We start from the raw sequence: 19169 nt of genomic DNA on the forward strand, positions 1-19169 counted from the left end.
TCCCTGGGCTCTACCTATTAGACAAACAAAAGGAATGTGTATAACCATCAGCCTCTGAAAGACAGAGAAGACCCATGCACAAAAGAAGAGGGACTATTCCAAAGGACATTTCAAAAAACAACAAAGAATTATTAGAAATATGAAGATATGAAAGGGAAAAAAATGAAAAAATAATAAAGAACTCGAAGATGACATTGTGGTTATCCCTTGGAAAATAAACAGAGAAAACAGGGGAAAATTAAGGAAAATTAGATGGCCAGTTGTGAAGGTTTTCAGAAAAAGAGGATAGAGAACCTAAGGGAGAAAATGATCAAAAGATGAAAAAGAAAAATTCCCAGAGTTGCAGAACATAAATTTACAAATTGAAGGGGCTACTGGAATGCATTAAGGTAGACAATTACAAAATATAGCCTTGTGGAGTTTCCAAAGACTAAGACAAAAAGAAGATTCCATAAGCTCCTAGCCAGGGAAAAACAGGTTTTATAAATAAGATTTAAAAAGTCAGTGCAATCTAGAAGACAATGGGGGATACCTCAATATCATGAGGGAAAAATAGTATTTTAATCAACTGTGAGAGTAGGATAATAGACTTTAAGGATATAAAAGTCTCAAAACTTAACCTTCTATTCATTCTTTCTCAGGAAGCTATTGGAAAATATGTTCCATAAACATCAGAAAATATGGGGTCCAAGGAATAGGGAACCAAACACAGGACAGAGGCAGAGGAATTCACAGGAGGATGGATAAGGAGGTGCCAGGTTGACGCACAGATATGCAGGAGATAACAACCATTTCATACTGGAACAGAAGGACTGTACTCCAAGAGGATTATGGCTAGAAAAAAATAGGTGGATTTGGGGAAACTGAATTAAGATGCGTTTGACAGAGTGGCTTTGGTAGGGGTAAATCCAGATAGATAGAAAGACAAGCAAATGGAAGCAACAACAATGAAAAGAAAGAAATGCAAATAACAAGAAATGGTGTTCAGAAAAGAAATTTAATGATTTTATTATTTGGCTCAGCAGTGAATGAAATTTTCTTGGTAATAAAAATGAAAATACTGGGTATTTGTCAGAGCTATACCGGGAATAGAGGACAAGGGGAGATATGTGTTGGGGGGAGATAGTAAAACAGCTAAATCTCATTTCATGATAAAAATACCCACTATGAAAACTAAAAAAAAAAAACCAAGCAGAATTATAAGCATGCTATTTGTAAAAATAGGGATAGATGCCATAAAAAAGTTTCTAAAAGAGTTGAAAGGGATAGAGAAAAGGGATGTGGGGTGAAGACGGGTGGATAAGGGGCTCTGGTTTTTGTTAAAGGCATTGTAGTACTATTTGCCTTTTAAAGTTTTATAAGAAAACTGTAATAAAAATTAAGTTAAAAACAACAATAAAAAACTTGATTAGGAAGTTAGAGATGTTAGATGTTTTTCCAGTTCCTCCTAGGTTGTTACATAAAATGAATATTATCTACTCTATGACACTACGTTAGGTGGTTTCTTATGTGCCATCTCATTTAATCCCAATAACAACCTTATGAACAGGGGTTGTTATCCCCGCATCCCAGATTAGAGAGCTCAGGCTCATAGTTCCTAGGGTTTGCCCAAGCCACAGGGCTAGCAGTGCTAGAGCCCACCTCAAGCCATTCTCACCCTAATTCCATGCTCTTACCATACTCCAAAGCTTCATTTCATTATATAAGACAGCTTGATTTTAAAAACTTGTGTTGGCCCACCATGTCTCTTCTAGCTCTCCTATGGGTTCATAGCAAGGTGGGCACCTGAATAACTTTAATCCTTTTCTGTGGGAAATTTAAAAAGAAAGAGGGGAATAAGGAAAAGGAGGATCTGAGAAGATCCTTTATTCTTAGAATGTATTACCCAACTATTTCAACGTCTTGGCACTTGAAGTTTTGAAAGATTAAATATAGAAATGAGTTTGTTTTACACTGGGATCATTAATGGGATTGAGAAGGTCTTCTTGACCACAAGGGGAAAGAGAAAAATAAGACAATGTTTCCGTGGCTGAGAGATTTCAAACAGAGTTGAGAAGTTATCCTGGAGGTTATTCTTATGCATTGTATAGATATCCCTTTCTAGTTTATGGTGTGTTGGAGGAGCTTCTCCCTGAAACTGTAGAGCTGTGTTCCAGCAGCCTTGTTTTTTGAAGCTGATTGTATAACGATATAGCTTGTTTACAGTGTGAGTGTGGTTGTGAAAATCTTGTGTCTGATGCTCCTTTTAGTTAGGGTGTGGACAGATGAGTATAAAATATGGACAAAAAATTAACAAATAATAGGAGGAACCAAGGTTCAAATAAATTGGGTAGATGGAAATGTTGGCGGTCGAGGAGAGGGAAGGGTGACGGGTATGGTATGTGTGAGTTTCTTCTTTTTTCTTTTGTATTTCTTTTTCTGGAGTGATGCAAATGTCCAAAGGAATGACCATGATGATGAATGCACAGCTATGTGATGATATTGTAAGTATCACATATCACTGATTACACACCATGTCTAGAATGTTTGTATGTTAAGAATGTTTGTGCGTTTGTATGTTGTTTTGTCAATAAAAATATTAAAAAAAAAAAAAACTCCCACAGAAAGAAATCACCATTATACTCAGAACTTAAATAAGGTATCTACAAATTCATTAAAATATCTAGAAGTTCCTCTCAGTAAGCACTTCTCATTCTCATAAGGGAAAATTCAGACCCTGAATTTTGAAATTAAATAAAAAGCCAGGTTCTGGCATTTGATTATTTCTTGTGGAATAATTTTACCTGACTATTGCTGAGACTGTGTTATGTTTTAATTTTTAAAGAATTATCCTGGAAGAATGTGCTTCAATTCAATTCAGTTTTGGTTACTTCAATCTTTTGTGCTTTAAGAATAAAGGACTATTTCAAACTAATGCATTGTTTCTCCTCCTTTTGTTTCAAGCTTTGCATTTACCTGTTTGACCTCAAGAAAGATCAACCAATTAGCCAATCAGCAAGCATTTAGGCTTCATGGATGATTAAGGCCAGTTTTCAGGAAATCTAGTTTTGCACATAGATCAAGGGTTACCAATTTTAAGAGGCCATTTTAATTTCAGTCACTTACTGGATGGATGTAAGTGGTTAAAATTGGTAATTGTTATCCCAACGATAGTGTGTGGTGGAGTACAAAATAACTTGAATGAAGAAAAGAATACTATAGGTTTCTTGATCTGATTGTCACCCATCTTCATGAATCTAAGAAAGTCATTTAATTTTTCCATGGCCAAATATGCCCATAAATACAATTGAGAAAATATTATCCACTCTAAACTACATCACAAGGTTATTAATATGTTGTAACATGAGATAGACATTTTTAAGGCGCACAAAGCATCTGTACACTACATATTCTGAAAAAGAGCCAAGACTGGTGACTTATTTTCCCAAAAGACAAGTCTCCTGCACTGGATCATTGTTACAATATTTAGCTGAAGGTATTGCCTAGGACAGCAATAACACATTTGCTAATAAATCCACTACCCAATATAGGTCCTCCAAATTGGAAAGGTTGCATGGTCCCATAGAAGTTTGCTTGGTGAAATCACATTGCAAAGGTCAGAGGTATGTGCAATGCACTTAATTCCAGGGGCTTAATTTAGACAGTCAGCTTTGACACAAAGGACTTTGGGCAAATAATTTAAATACTCTTAGCTTCGGTTTTCTCATCCATACAAAGAGGATACTATTGCCAGCCTTGTCTACTTCACAGGGCTTTTGTTAGGTTCAAGTGAATAAGGAATATGGATGACCAGTGTCAAGGATGTGCTTTATAAATGATAAAGCAGCAAAGAATATGTTATAATGATACTACTACTACTACTAAGGGCATAACATAAATCATGCCCTACGGTGGACTCAAGGGGTACTAGAGATATTTTTAATAGCATCTTGATGAGTTTGGGCTTTAAAGTATACCTTTTAGACTTGGAATAGTTAGGGCCCAATACTCTTATTTACTGGAAAAGGAAAAATGTTGCTCATGCAACCAAAGTCACATTACTGTGGCAGCCCCTCCCCAAATCCCACACGTGGTCAGATTAAAGGGCAAATGGTAATTAAAGATTGCCATAGAGTGAATAAGATTAATATTAGAAAAGGATTACATCAAAAAAGATTTACATCAAAGGATTCTTTCTCTTTTCTCTCAAAGAAAGCCTTATGAAAGAAGTCTTATGCAAAACATTCTAAGTCTCTCAGTTATTTTAAAAGGAGTTGAAAAATATGATGGGGTAAGCACAAATTTATCCTACTGGGAAATACCAAGAGTTATAATATGCTTAAGCCTTTACTGCACATATAGGAATCCGTACTATCTTGGAGGGCACGTGGGTGTCCAGGAACTTTGGGAATCTTGTTTGGAACAGGTAAACACATACACACTAGATAGAATAAGAAGCCATCCCATAAAATTTCAATACCAATATGTACTCCTCATTCAGTTACAAAGATACAAGCTTTCTTGTGTGGTATTATGTATAAACGCAGGGTAGACATGTCCATGTTTGCAGGTCTAACCATGATGTCTAGCCATAAACATACATGCAGAGAAAGACAGATAACGTCCATATATGTGCATGAGTGTGTGACTGTGAATGTAAATGTGTGGATGTGTGCATAATTTTCTTTTGGAGGCTTTGGGTGTTTTTATCAGGAAACAATTAGAAATATGATCTAAAACTAAAATCAAGAGTAAGATATGCAGAAAACTAGTAGAAGAAATAGCCTTTGCTTCTCAGCTTTAAGCTATTGTAAAGCAATTTGCATGACAGGTATGTGCATGTTTTTTTTTTTTTTTAATTTTTTTATTAATCAAAAAAAAGAAAAGAAATTAACACAACATTTAGAAATCATTCCATTCTACACATGCACTCAGTAATTCTTAGTATCATCACATAGATGTATGATCATCATTTCTTAGTACATTTGCATCGATTTAGGAAAAGAACTAGCAAAACAGCAGAAAAAGATATAGAATGTTAATATAGAGAAGAGAATTAAAATAATAATACTAATAATATATATATATATAAAAAGGAAAAAGAAAAAAACAAAAACAAAAGATACAAACACACAAACAAACAAACAAAAAACCATATTTCAGGTGCAGCTTCATTCAGTGTTCCAACCTAGTTACATTACACTTAGGTATTATTGTGCTGTCCATTTTTGAGTTTTTGTATCTAGTCCTGTTGCACAGTCTGTATCCCTTCAGCTCCAATTACCCATTATCTTACCCTGTTTCTAACTCCTGCTGGTCTCTGTTACCAATGATATATTCCAAGCTGATTCTCGAATGTCGGTTCACATCAGTGGGACCTTACAGTATTTGTCCTTTAGTTTTTGGCTAGACTCACTCAGCATAATGTTCTCTAGGTCCATCTATGTTATTACATGCTTCATAAGTTTAGTCTGTCTTAAAGCTGCATAATATTCCATCGTAGGTATACACCACAGTTTGTTTAGCCACTCGTCTGTTGATGGACATTTTGGCTGTTTCCATCTCTTTGAAATTGTAGATAATGCTGCTATAAACACTGATGTGCAAATGTCCGTCTGTGTCTTTGCCCTTAAGTCCCTTGAGTAGATACCTAGCAGTGGTATTGCTGGGTCGTAATCCATTCTGCCATTCTATGTCTTTTGATTGGGAAATTCAGTCCATTAACTTTTAGTGTTATTACTGTTTGGATAATATTTTCCTCTACCATTTTGGCTTTTGTATTATATATATCATATCTGATTTTCCTTCTTTCTACACTTTACTCCATACCTCTCTCTTCTGTCTTTTCGTATCTGACTCTAGTGCTCCCTTTAGTATTTCTTGCAGAGCTGGTCTCTTGGTCACAAATTCTCTCAGTGACTTTTTGTCTGAGAATGTTTTAATTTCTCCTTCATTTCTGAAGGACAATTTTGCTGGATATAGGAGTCTTGGTTGGCAGTTTTTCTCTTTTAGTAATTTAAATATATCATCCCACTGTCTTCTAGCTTCCATGGTTTCTGCTGAGAAATCTACACATAGTCTTATTGGGTTTCCCTTGTATGTGACAGATTGTTTTTCTCTTGCTGCTTTCAAGATCCTCTCTTTCTCTTTGACCTCTGACATTGTAACTAGTAAATATCTTGGAGAACGCCTATTTGGGTCTATTCTCTTTGGGGTGCGCTGCACTTCTTGGATCTGTATATTTAGGTCTTTCATAAGAGTTGGGAAATTTTCAGTGATAATTTCTTCCATTAGTTTTTCTCCTCCTTTTCCCTTCTCTTCTCCTTCTGGGACACCCACAACACGTATATTTGTGCGCTTCATATTGTCATTCAGTTCCCTGATTCCCTGCTCAAGTTTTTCCATTCTTTTCCCTATAGTTTCTGTTTCTTTTTGGAATTCAGTTGTTCCATCCTCCAGTTCACTAATTGTAGCTTCTGTCTCTTTAGATCTACCATTGTAGTTATCCATTGTTTTTTCCATTTTTTCTTCTTTGTCCTTCACTCCCACAAGTTCTGTGATTTGTTTTTTCAGATTTTCTATTTCTTCTTTTTGTTCAGCCCATATCTTCTTCATGTCCTCCCTCAATTTATTGATTTGGTTTTTGAAGAGTTTTTCCATTTCTGTTCGTATATTCAGCATTAGTTGTCTCAGCTCCTGTATCTCATTTGAACTATTGGTTTGTTCCTTTGATTGGGCCATATCTTCAATTTTCCGAGCGTCATCCATTATTTTCTGCTGGTGTCTGGGCATTTGATCAGATCTCCCTGGGTGTGGGACCCAGCTGGTTGAAAGGTTTTTCTGTGGAATCTCTGGGCTCTGTTTTTCTTTTCCTGCCCAGTAGGTGGCGCTCGTGGCGGTCGTCTGTCTGCGGGGCAGTCGGCCCGGGAAACCGCGCGTGGAGGCGGGGGTCGCTGGCTGCCGCGGCTTGGGAAAGTGCCGGTCCTAATTGCCCAGCTGGCCCGAGACGCCAAGCGTGACAGGAGGGCCCCGCTATCCAACGTTCCCAGTCAGACCGGGGAGCCACGTGCGTGGAGGGGACCCCAGACGCCAGCCACCCCAGCCGGGAAAACGCGCGCCCCTCGGGTAGCTCACCGCAGCAGATTCTCCCTGCCCGTTCAGCTGTTCCAGAATGGGGTACGCTGTCTTTTTGGTCTCTGTCGTGACTCCGGGAGCTGTTTCGTATTGTTTCTGTTTCTTTAGTTGCTTTTCTGGAGGAGGAACTAAGACCCACGTGTCTTACTAAGCCGCCATCTTCTCCGGAAGTCTGTGCATGTTTTTAATCCACAAATGAGGAAACACGATGTTCTTTAGAATCACAGAATCAGATTTGAAAAGGGCTCTAGAGACCAAGAAACAGAATTCCTGCAAGGTGCAAGCATGTGGGATTTTTCCTATCAGAATTGTTTTGAGGTTCAAATGCAATGCCTTTGAAACCATTTTGGAAACGGTTACATGAACAGACAAGAGGGAACATATTTAGTGAGGCTGTCCTGTGACCCCTCCAGCTAGGAGCAGAGTAGGCCCAGGACTCAGCAGAGGTTTGTGCCAAATTATGGGGTCAGTGGATGCCGGGGCAGGAGGGAGCACAGGACTGCACACAGACTTTCTGGGACAACTCTACTCTGGCTTGCCATATTCAGCCTTTGCATTTCAAGGAGTGTGTCTTTATAAAAAAAGATCCATTCCTTTGAACAAGAACCAGGGATACTGTCAACATCCTTCATCCATTCATTTATTCACAAATTTTCCTTGAGCACTTTCCATATACCAGGCACTGCTTTCAGCACAGTATCGACCAAGATGACTTTGAATATTAGAATAAAATACAAAATTATGAGCACTTGAGAATTCTGTAAAGAATAGAAAATGGGGCACTGGGCCTCTCTGAGGTTCAGACATGTATATGTTTGGACTGGCATGCAGAGTTGTCATAATATTGCCAAAATATTTATATGGCACTTAACAGTTTGCACCATACATGTAGTAGTATATGACATACTGTTTCTTATAATAGACCTTTCTGAGGGACAAAATCCTTCAGAAATGGGATAAAGAGCATAGTTGGGGAATCATGACATTGGTTTGAGCGCTAGCTCTACTAGGTGCTTAAACCGTGACTGAGAAAGATTCCATATCTTTTCAGAGCCTCTATTTCATCATCAGCACAGTGAATATGACAATTGTACCTATCTCCCAATTGTGAACATCTAATGAGATATGATACACAAAAGTACTTTGCTATGTATCAAGTGCCCTATAATGCTCACTAGATTGAACTCTATATGCCAGTTCAAACAGAGATGGATCTGGGGTCTTGAAATATCCAGTGCGGTATCATCTGTCTTTACAGAAGTCACATAACTTCATATTTTATTCTTGTGTTCAGTATGTATTGACTTTCCAAAAGGTTTGAAAAATCTCTAGTATGTTCTATAACCAGGCAGTACCACCTGACCCATTCTGAAGAGGTATATCTATCTTCAAAAGAACTAACGCTCTACTGTGCACTGATGCCTAGAGGAAAACATGAACTGGCAGGCAATTTGAAATGAAATTACATAGTTAATATCCTGATGGACTTCCCAGTTCTTCTTTTCCTTCACATTTGATATTGTCATTAGAATTATATAATACATAAGTCAATCAGTTACAGATGACCTATGATAACTCCCAGTATTCATAGTAAGACAAATGGATTATAGAAAATATGAAGGATTTATGAGTGAAGAGAATTCTTTTAGACAATTATGTCTTTCATCCCAGTTAAGAAAAAACAACATTTTCAATGAATTTATTGCACAAGCTATTTTGGGGGAACCTGTACTTAGGATCTATTTTACAAATAAAAAAGAATCTCAGAAAGTTAAAAGATATTTATAATTTGCAAAAAAGAGACAACACAGACTATTCCACACTCTCTCCCCCTCCCCCTGAAACTATAGCGATCATCTCCTAAGGAACACAACGGGAAGAGATATCAGCTTTGCCATAAGATGGCAAAAGTATTAGAGAAGCCTAAATTAGGAATGAAGGGGAGTGATTAATCAGGGAGGGACTCCAATCAAATCCTCATCATGTAGCTAAAATGTTCCCTTTTATAAAGTGCATTACTGGTCAAATGTGCCAGATAGTCAAAAAGATCAAAAAGGAACTAAAAGTATAATTGATGTGTCACTAGAAAGAGAGTTAAAGATTAATAAGGATCTTTCACATGTTCTTAAAAAGAAAGAAGAGATGATGGCCAGTCCCTGTAAGAAGGGATAGAGAGTATCAATTTGTTAGAAGGTTTAGGGTTTAGGGTGATTGCCCAGACTGTTATTAAGGTTTATTTTTTAAACTTTTAATTTGAAATACTTTCAAACTTATAGGACAGATACAAAAATAATATAATCTCCCATACCAAGAACTCCAACATACCATCATCTCTCCAGAAATCCAGATCCCCATTTTGCCACATTTGCTGTTTCATTCCATCTATCCATCCACCATCTCTTCATCTATCGGACTGTCTATCCATTTCAACCCATCTTCTGAACTTGAGTGTAGTTTTTATATATTGTGTTCCCTGAACACTTAATAGTACTATGTGTATTTCCTAAGGAAGAAGATGTTCGCTTACATAGCCACCTCAACTGCAGTTGTCAAGTTCAAGAAATTTAACATCGATATAAAGCATACGATTTATATTCCAATTTCCCCTTTGTCCCAACATGGTCCCTTCGAGCCTCTTTTTCCTTATTAGATCCTGTCCAAGATTGCGTATTTCACTTATAATTGCATCTTTAGTTGTTCACTTATAATTGTATCTTTAGTTGCTCCTTAATATTTTTTAAAATGTGGGGACATATATACAACTTTCCCATCTTTCCACTTTCCCGTCTTAACCACTTCCAAGCATAACATTCAGTGGGACTAAGGCCATTCCCAGGGTTATGGCACCCTCATCACCTTCCATTACTAAAACTGCCCCATCTCCCCAATCAAAAACCCTACACCCATTCTGCATTAACTCCCAATCCCCCTTCTTTCTCTGCCCCTGGCAATTAGTACCCTAATTTCTGTCCTGCATATTCTCTGTGTAGTTGACATGGTGTTTAACATCCTAAATCTATAACAATCTTATTTGCTTTGATACCAATTTAACTTCAGTAGTATACACAAATTATCTCCCTCCATCCCACCACCTTTATATAGTTATTCTCATAAATTACATGCTTATGCATTATGACTCCAAAGCCACTGGTTTATCATTACATTTTATTTCCTTTTATCTTCTTTAGGAAGTAAAAAGTAGAGGTAAAGACCAAAAATAGAATAGTACTGGCACTTCTATTTATACACATGGTTAGCCTTACCGAAGATTTTTATTTCTCCCTGTGGCTTCAATCTATTATCTATTGTCCTTACCTTTCAACATAAAGAACTCTCTAGCATCTGTTGTAGAATTGGTCTAGCAGTGACACATTCCCTCAGCTTTTGTTTTATCTGGGAATGTCTTAATCTCTTCCTCATTTTTTAAAATGGAATTTTATTGAGCTGTATTCACTTACCACACAATCCATCTGAAGTACAATCAATGGCTCACAGGCCCACAGTGTCATCACATAGTTCTCTCTATCTTTTTTTATTTTTGCACAGGCAGGCACTGGGAACCGAGCCCGGGTCTCCGGCAAGGCGGGTGAGAACTCTCCCTGCTGAGCCACCATGGCCTGCCCTCTCCTTCATTTTTGAAAGATAGTTTTGCTAGATATAGAAAATGTGGCAATATTTTGCCTTTCAGTGTTTTAAATATGTCTTCCCTCTGCTTCTGTCTGTATGGTTTCTGATGAGAAATTGGCATTTAATTTTATCAAGGCTGCCTTGTATGTGACAGTTGCTTCTCCCTTGTGGCTTTCAGAATTCTCTCATTTGGCATTTGACAGTTTGATTGTGATATGTTGCAGTGTAGGTCTATTTGGGTTTATCCTGTTTGGAGTTTGTTGAGTATCTTGAAGTGAGTATTCATGTTTTTCATTAAATTTGGGAAATTTTTAGCCATTGTTTTTTTGAATATTCTCTCTGCCCCTTTCTTCTCTTTCTGTGGCTCCCACAATGTGTATATTGGTGGATGATGTTCCACAAGTTTCTCAGGCTCTGTACTTTTCCTCATTCTTCTTTCTGTCCCACAGACTAAATAAGTTTTAATTATCTTCTCTTTGAGTTCACTGACTCTTCTGCCAGTTCCAATCTGCTGTTGAACTCTTCTAGGATTTCTGAGGTTTTCATTTATGTTTGGCTCCTTTTCATAATTTCTGTCTCTCTATTGATATTCTCTTTGAGTTCATCTATCACATAACATTTTTTTTTAGTACTTTGCCCATGTTTTCCTTTAGTATTTTTAGCATAACTGGGACCATTATTTTAAAGTCTTTGTCTGGTGTGTCCCATGTCTGGCCCTCCTCTGATGGTTTCTGATCCTTTAATTTTCTCCTTTGCATGTGGGCTATCATTTCCTGTTCACTTGTATGTTTTGCAATCTCCTGTTAAAAACTGACATTTTGATATTTTAATGTGGAATTTAATTTTAATTTAATGCAGGAATCTACACTCTAAGGCATCTGTTCCTTAGCTTGTATCCAGCTAGTTTTATAACAACACTTTCCTTGACTGCCAAGAGCTAACAAAAAATGAAGGGAAAAAAAAAATACGTTACCTAGACTTTGCAGAGTGACCTGAATGAGTGCTCTCTTTTACAGTTTATACATAAATGAGTGTAGAGAATAACATGAAGACAAATCATAGGGACTGCTCTGATCCTTTCTGTGCATGAGTTTTGACTTTAGCATGCATGCCTGGCCATAGGAATTCCCCATCTGCATGGATATGAATGCCCTCTCATGCCCTCTTTTCTGTAGGTTACAGTTTCCCTATGGTCCCAGGAACTGAACTGTATGTCCTACAGCCAGCAATCCCTTTTCCCAGGCAGCCATAATTTTACTGCTCTTCCACAGTGTTCTATAAAAAAGCTCCATAAACTGCCTTCACCATGCATGTCAAGTTCTGGGAAGGCTAGCCTGCAATGAGTATCCTTGTTCAGTCTCTCAGGCTGCCACCAGACAGAAGGACCAGACACACATACTCCCAGTGTTCACATGAGAGTCGCTGTGTGCCCTCTGAAACTAGGACTTGCATTGGGAGCACAGGTCAGCTCAGCCGAACTGCTAAGGAGTTGGAAAAGGGGCCAGCCAGGGCTCTATGAGATCCTGCTGCTTTTAAATTACAGTTTTCTTGAACTAGTGCACATAAGAACTGTATTCTTATAACTGTTTTCTGGAGCTTTGAGAAAGATGTTTCTATCAGTTCTTGCTTGTTGTCCAAAGCTTCTGTGGCAGGATGGAGCCTTAAACTACTCACTCTGCCATCTTGATTGGGGTCTGTTACTGTTTTGCTATATAATCAGTCTACCCAGTAGCAGAACAGTCAAATAATTTTGGGAAATGCTCATTCTTCTCTTCCCGTAATACCTTTCTTGGGTAGGCTACACAGTATAGTATTACAGCCTAGTATTAAGTGGTGATTTAATCTTACAAATTTATTTAGCTGAATTGATCTATTTTTACATCCAAAACCCTTCAAAATATATGGGGTCTGGATGAATTTTCTACTTTACTTACATATACTGATTATGTATATAATCTGTATACAGATAACTGCCATATCTTTAATTTCTTTTATGACATACAGATTGTAATAGAAAATAAAGAATCAGATGTTGGGAGACAAATAGAATCCAAAAGCAAATGTGCAGGAATTATTATATCAAAAAAGTACTAATCAATTTTTGAATGGGTAGGGAAAATGAGTATTTTCAATAACAAATGGAACAAAAAATATGGAGCAGTTTAGTCATCACTCATGTTCATTATGCCACAAGCTATTTTAATACTTATTAATAAGAACCTAACATGTTCATTGTATATCACTTTTGGATTGAATTAGACAGATTTTAATTAAAAGATTACCAGTAACAATTACAACGATGAGATTTGTAGGGGCTAACGCTTAAATCAGGAGATTTAGGCCTTATTAAAACTGATATCTCTAGTCTAAAATAGGTTTCTTTATGTCAGGGCAGTGTAAAGAACTGCCTAACATCACAGAACATAGAACTAAATAGATTTAATGACTCATCTTTTTATTAGGTGAGGAAACTGAGAAAGAAAAAGGATGATAAATATCAGGGATGATTTCCTAGTGTCTGTTTGGAGAGTTTTAATTACATTGAACTGTTGTAAAAGTAGAACAAAGTCTAGGCTGAGTTTTGAAAATTGTTTTATCAGAGGCAAATTCCTGGAAAAAATACAAAATCTGTAGGTGGATGCCTCCAAATGGGAGAAATAACTGAAGGCATTTAGTGGAGGGAAGAAGCAGAGTATGCTAATGGTTTGTAAGAGTAAACAGACAATGACATCTAAATTATACTAATAACCTGGAAGACAATTCTCTTTACTGTGGGACACCAGCTCACTGGCCATTAATAGCATCTCTTGTGAAGGTCAAGGAGGGTCAGACTGCTAAATTAGAGCAAAGCTCAAGTTGACCAGTAGTTGTCATCAAACCATACTTAACGGTTTAAGGCAAAATAAAGCCTTAACTCCAATTTCTGGAGCTTGCCTAACTCTGGGGAATCCCTGCTTGCTAAGATCCCTGAAATGTGCTACATATGGAATGACTTATTTGGAGACTTTGTGTATGTGTGTGTGTCACAGGAACCTAAATTCTCATTAAGGAGCTCCCAATAAGGTTAGAAGAAAATGTTTTTGAAAGATTTACTTGGCTCTCTATTTCTAAGGGTTTGAAAGCAGCCTGAGGATCGCAGAAACTGCTGTAAAATCTGGACTGAACGAGCCTCTGGAATCTGAACCCATAACCAGGAAATGAGGGTGGTCTAAATGGCCTTGGAAAACCTTTGCTTAATTCGCAACCTTGTTTACAATATGATATTTGGACTAGAGAAATAAAGTACTGTCCCTCTGTTGGAACAATCACTGAAAAGAACGGAAACCACGGCCAGGAACTGTATGAAAATCTCATAGAACCTTAGCTTTGATATCACTTACGAGAAAAAGAAGTAGAACATGAAAGGTGAAGGGAAGGATTGGTAAATATTAATGGAACTGAGATGGAAAAGCAATATGGTAGAGCAAAATTCAAGGAGGGAAAGAAATGTCCTTTATATAGAGTAATATAAGCTGCTATCGCTGATTGTAAACCTGCCATTACGTTTTGTTACAGTATTAAAAAATGACTTTCCAACCCTGGAGGTAATATTACAGCTACTGTGTGTTTTATTAAAATATGGTCTTTCTTGGCAAATCTGATCATATCCTTCAGTAGCTCCCCACTGCCCGAGGGTTTGTGTCCAAACTTCTTATCATGGCAATCTGAGCCCTTTCCATCTCTACATTTGTCCTTCTCCTACTATGTCCCCCTTTTACCTCCTGCACTTGAGCCACAGAACTATTGGCTCATGTTCCTTGATTTTTTTCGGTGCTGTTCCCTCTGCCCAAACAGCTCTTTTGGTCCCCTCCTCAAGACCCCTTATGAATGTCATCTTGTAAATCTCACCAAATCATTATCTCATGTATGAATCTTTTTCTTATTCATACCTCATACTACCTAACATCACAGAGTATTTGGAGCTAAACAGGTCTTATGACTGATCTATTTTAGGCCACCTTTTTATTAGATGAGGAAACTGGGGCAGACAAAGGATGGCGAATGTCAGGGTCAGCACTGACCACCCATTCCTTTGTGTCTAAATGTCCACCATAGAGGCTCAGCCCACAGTGAAGATTCCAGTTTATGGTATTTATTTATTTGCATGTCCATTTCTATTAGACTAGGAACTTTACTGGGCTAGGAATATGTCCTTTTTAGTATTTTTTTAATAGTTTTTAGAATTATGTTTGCAATGTTTGAAGAATGAATGGAAGAATGAATGGAATAACCAACCAATCACTGGCTAATTATATACCCAATGAGACTGAGCCTGAATTATACTTTCAAAGCACTATAATTGTTTATAAATATCTGTAAAGACTGTAAGAACAAAAGCAGCATAAAGTCTCCTTTTCTTCTTCTTGTTTTGACAGAAGAAACATTTGAGGGAATTTCAGGGTTGGAAGGGACCTTAAAAACAAATTCATCAAAAAAGAAGAATTATGTTCCAAGTATGGGACTCATAACTTTAAAGGCAACAGATACCATCAAAGTTATCACAGGTCAAGAAACTAACCTCAAGAAAATCGAATGAATGAGTTTCAACTGTGGGTCACAGTTTAAAGACTTACTGAAGAGATTAAGGAAGAAAAAAAAGAAAAAGAATAGCGAGATTTGGAATTCAAGTGCAAAAGAAAAAATAATAGAAGAGCACTATAGAAACAGATTACTAAAATTAAATGATATCCAGGTAATTAAATACTTTACTTAAAAGGTATATTCTCTAAGTTACAGTACAATATCTGGCCTATCAACAAGAGTCTCTAGCTTCATCCCACTATAGGCAGTTGGTCCTCCTGGGCCAAACTTGATGAATACTTTTTCTCACTTTTCTCCTGGCCAAAGTGACCACATAACCTAACTGTAGGGCAGGATTTCTGGTTCTGCCCTTAAATTACAGCCACAGCTCAGCCCAACCATTGATTTCAGATCCATTAGTATAAGACTGAGAATGAAATGAGAATAAGGGCCACTCAAGAGGAAGAAGCTGTGCCTGACCTCATCTAGATGGCAATATTTTCCTCCTGGGCCAGAGACACCTTGGAAAGCTTACATATATATATATATGTATATATATATTTTTTTTTACATGGGCAGGCACCGGGAATCAAACCCGGGTTGCCTGCCGAGCCACCGTGGCCCGCCCTTACATATGTTTTTGTCAGTGATATTTTTACTCTGCCTTCTTCCAGAAGGAACAGGATAGCATGAAAACAAGAGGGGCATGAAAAAAGAAAAGAACAGAAGAGTGGGGGGGGGGGCAAAAATGCAGTTGGAAATTAAGTTAAACCACATATAGTAATGATTTATAGGTGTGGCCATGTTAACACAGATTAAAGCCAAAGGAAACATTCTTGGTCATTGAGCACATAGGATACGGTAGATTAATGACCCTGTAAGCATTTCTAGATAATAGAAGGTCAAATCTTGGAGAGAAAAAACCCTTGAGGCAACTCCAAACATTGCCGTATAAAACAAAAGGCAGCACATCCTGGAGACACGTTTCTAATCAGATTGTTTACTTTGACTTGAGTAAAATTACTAACATGTGGAATCAACCCTTTTTCTCTTCTTTAACAAGGTAGGTTAAATGTGACTTTGGTTTGCAAAATGATATACTTTGTGCCCATGATGGTAAAACATTTTCTGAAATTTAAAATAAACTGTGCAAAGAATATACTCGGGAGCTTTGTTCATACCCAGAAACCAAGACATTTGTACATAAAATTCTAGCATCAAGAATTTCATTGTTTATAATGGGAGAGGAACTGTAATATGTGGAGCAAGGAATGTTTACTAGACTTTGAAATTTGAAAGCATTTGAAACATTAAAGTTTGGATGTTAACTAAAGTCTCAAAAGAAAAGAGAGAAGGTAAGTTTTGCTTATTTTCCAAATTATTACAAATTGATTGATGACCCCAGAGAATGACCTGTGATCTGAGAGCCCATGAGAGCACCTAGGTAAGAGTGCTTTGAAAACATTAAACCTGATGCTGATGATATGCCTGTCATTACTATATTCCTGTTAAATGTCATATATTGTGCTTGTCGCTGCTAGTGGGACAAGATGACATAAGCAGACGCCTGTGGCCACACGAGGCCAGCTTTATGCATGATATTCTTGCTATTTGGGCACTGAAAGAGTGGTGTCCCATGGAATGTGAGGGCCAGCATTGAAAATCAAATGCTCCAAATGCACAGGAAATTTTAGGTAATTTTTTAAAAAATTTTTTGTGCTTGGGTAATTTTTTTTATACCAAAGCTTGCTTCTCTCCAACATGCCTAGCTGATAAAGAGCCAAATTCATTACATGTAATTACAAGCAAAATTACCCAAAGCAAGGGCAGGATCTGAGAAGTCCAAGGTACAAATGAACATAATTTTGCAAGGTCAGCTGGGGCTGGGGCTGGGGCCCCCGGACTTGGCACAGCTGCAGCTATGCTTCACCTCCTCTGACTCGAGATCTATGAGGCCTCACCTCCTTTGATGTTGACACTGTACATACTCAATACATGCTGATGACTGAATGGGGGCTGGTTATGACTTATTTTGTTACTCTGAAAGTGAGTTATTTTAACCTCGGGGGGGGGTGTGTGTGTGAGGAAGGGGCATCAGTTTTGGATTTTGCACAAGAAGACACAGTTTTTTTTTTATCAGTAACAGACTAGTTAGAGTTGGGTCTGTTTTCCTTCCAATCTTTCACTATTCAAATAAGAATCATGTCAACTGCTTTTTTTCCCCCCCTTTTTCTTCTGTTTTTTTTTTAAGAGGAGCTGCAATAAACAAAGCATAAGCCATTCATTCATTCAGTTCTCAAGTACATATTTGTGCCAGCTGCTGGGGGGCCCTGGTGAATAAGGCATAGTGCCTGGTGTCTAATCCATTCTTGATTAATACATGAATGGATGAATGAATGAATGAGTGAATATATGAATGAGTTACCTGTGACCTACACATAATAATGTTTCAGGGAAAGAGAGAGCTGTTTGCTTGAATCTTCTTAGAGTAAGTCATGGAACCTGCTGAGGCACTCACGGTGTTGTGTAACAAACAGCAATGCTCACCTAACCCTGCTCCTGTCTCCTGTTTTCAGTCTCCCATTTTCAGGGAGAAAACAAGTCCACGAGTTTCCCAAATACTTGGCACAATGTGTTCTGCTTTAAATGTCAAAGAGGGGACAAAATGGATGGGGGACGTAAAGATGTTATCCAAAGGAAAAATAATAGCCAGAACACTTTCCCAGGAAAGAATTCAGAAACCAAATCCAATACAAAGCAAAGATGACCCTGGGTTGGTTTGTACCTACTGTCCTTTCCTGTGTTGAAACGTTAACATTTTCAGATATGATGTTTCTTTTTTCCAGGTCACCAAACACAGACAATGCGCTGGAGGCACGGACAAATTTGGCCCATCAGCAGGGCTTTGCACTTAAAACAAAGATCTGAGCTTTCCTAGCTGTTTAACTTAGAGTTGGGGCATTAATACACAGAGAAATGACTGACATGTTTGGTTGTGAGGATTAGCTCCATTGTATGGAAATGACACGTTGGCACCATTGCACTGACGCCCTAGAATGTGTGAATGGAAGCTTCCATGCACCCCTCTAAAAAGTGCTACATTAAAAGAGTTCTTGGGGTACTTTAAAAAAGGAAGAGATTACCATAAGGACTCAATATCATGGGAACTGAAAGATAATGAATTTGTCTTTTTCTTGACTTTGTTTATCATAAAGGAAATGAAAAAGCAATGTGTAAAGGAAACACTAAAGAGTAAAGTTTTACCTACAGAATGTTATTTAACTTTGTTAGTTAGAATTACTAGACAATAAAAGCAGAAATCTAGTTTGACAGTTTTTTTTTGTGCTTGTACATAAGTTTCTTATGTATAATAGGCACTCAATGAATGAGCCTTTAAAATGTTTTTCGGATAACAGTCTACTGTATATCTCAAGAATAGAAGGGAGAAAAGGTCTCTGAAATGTAGAACTGAATAAGATTTGAAGTTGTCACATATTTTCTTTTTAGTTTATTTTTTAAATGAATTGAGAAAAGTATAAAGATACTATACTTTCTGGCAAGGCTGATAATCCAAAAAACAGCCCCAGGCCGTAATAAAATTTGTTGATTGAATATATGCCTGATTAGAAAAAACAAAGAAAGTCTTCTGAGAGGTTACTTGTTTCTAATCAAAGAAATGCAATTCAGGCGCTCATGCCCGGCCCACTTTCTCTCGATCATTCCATGTACGAAGTGAGCTAATGCGCTTTCCAAGATCCTAGCAGATGAGAAACATCCAGCAAAAGGATGTGAAGAAGGAAGAGGGATAGGAAGGAAGGACCTCAGAGGCAGACCAGGAACGGGACCTAATCTCAGAAAGCAGAGCACCC

At 37.6% G+C, this 19169-nt stretch overlaps 1 long non-coding RNA gene across 1 annotated transcript in view; it reads left to right on the top strand.

Annotated features, from left to right (window-relative positions):
- The window catches only part of LOC143661293 (uncharacterized), a 30081-nt gene extending 11628 nt beyond the window's left edge, over window positions 1-18453 (top strand). The window contains exons 2-3 of the long non-coding RNA XR_013164489.1: window positions 15156-15472; window positions 18147-18453. This is a non-coding gene — a long non-coding RNA (uncharacterized LOC143661293). The remainder of the gene's footprint in view (window positions 1-15155; window positions 15473-18146) is intronic.
- Window positions 18454-19169: the final 716 nt, after the last annotated feature.

Source organism: Tamandua tetradactyla, chromosome 2 (assembly GCF_023851605.1).
Source record: "Tamandua tetradactyla isolate mTamTet1 chromosome 2, mTamTet1.pri, whole genome shotgun sequence".
In the NCBI taxonomy this organism is placed as follows: Eukaryota; Metazoa; Chordata; class Mammalia; order Pilosa; family Myrmecophagidae; genus Tamandua; species Tamandua tetradactyla.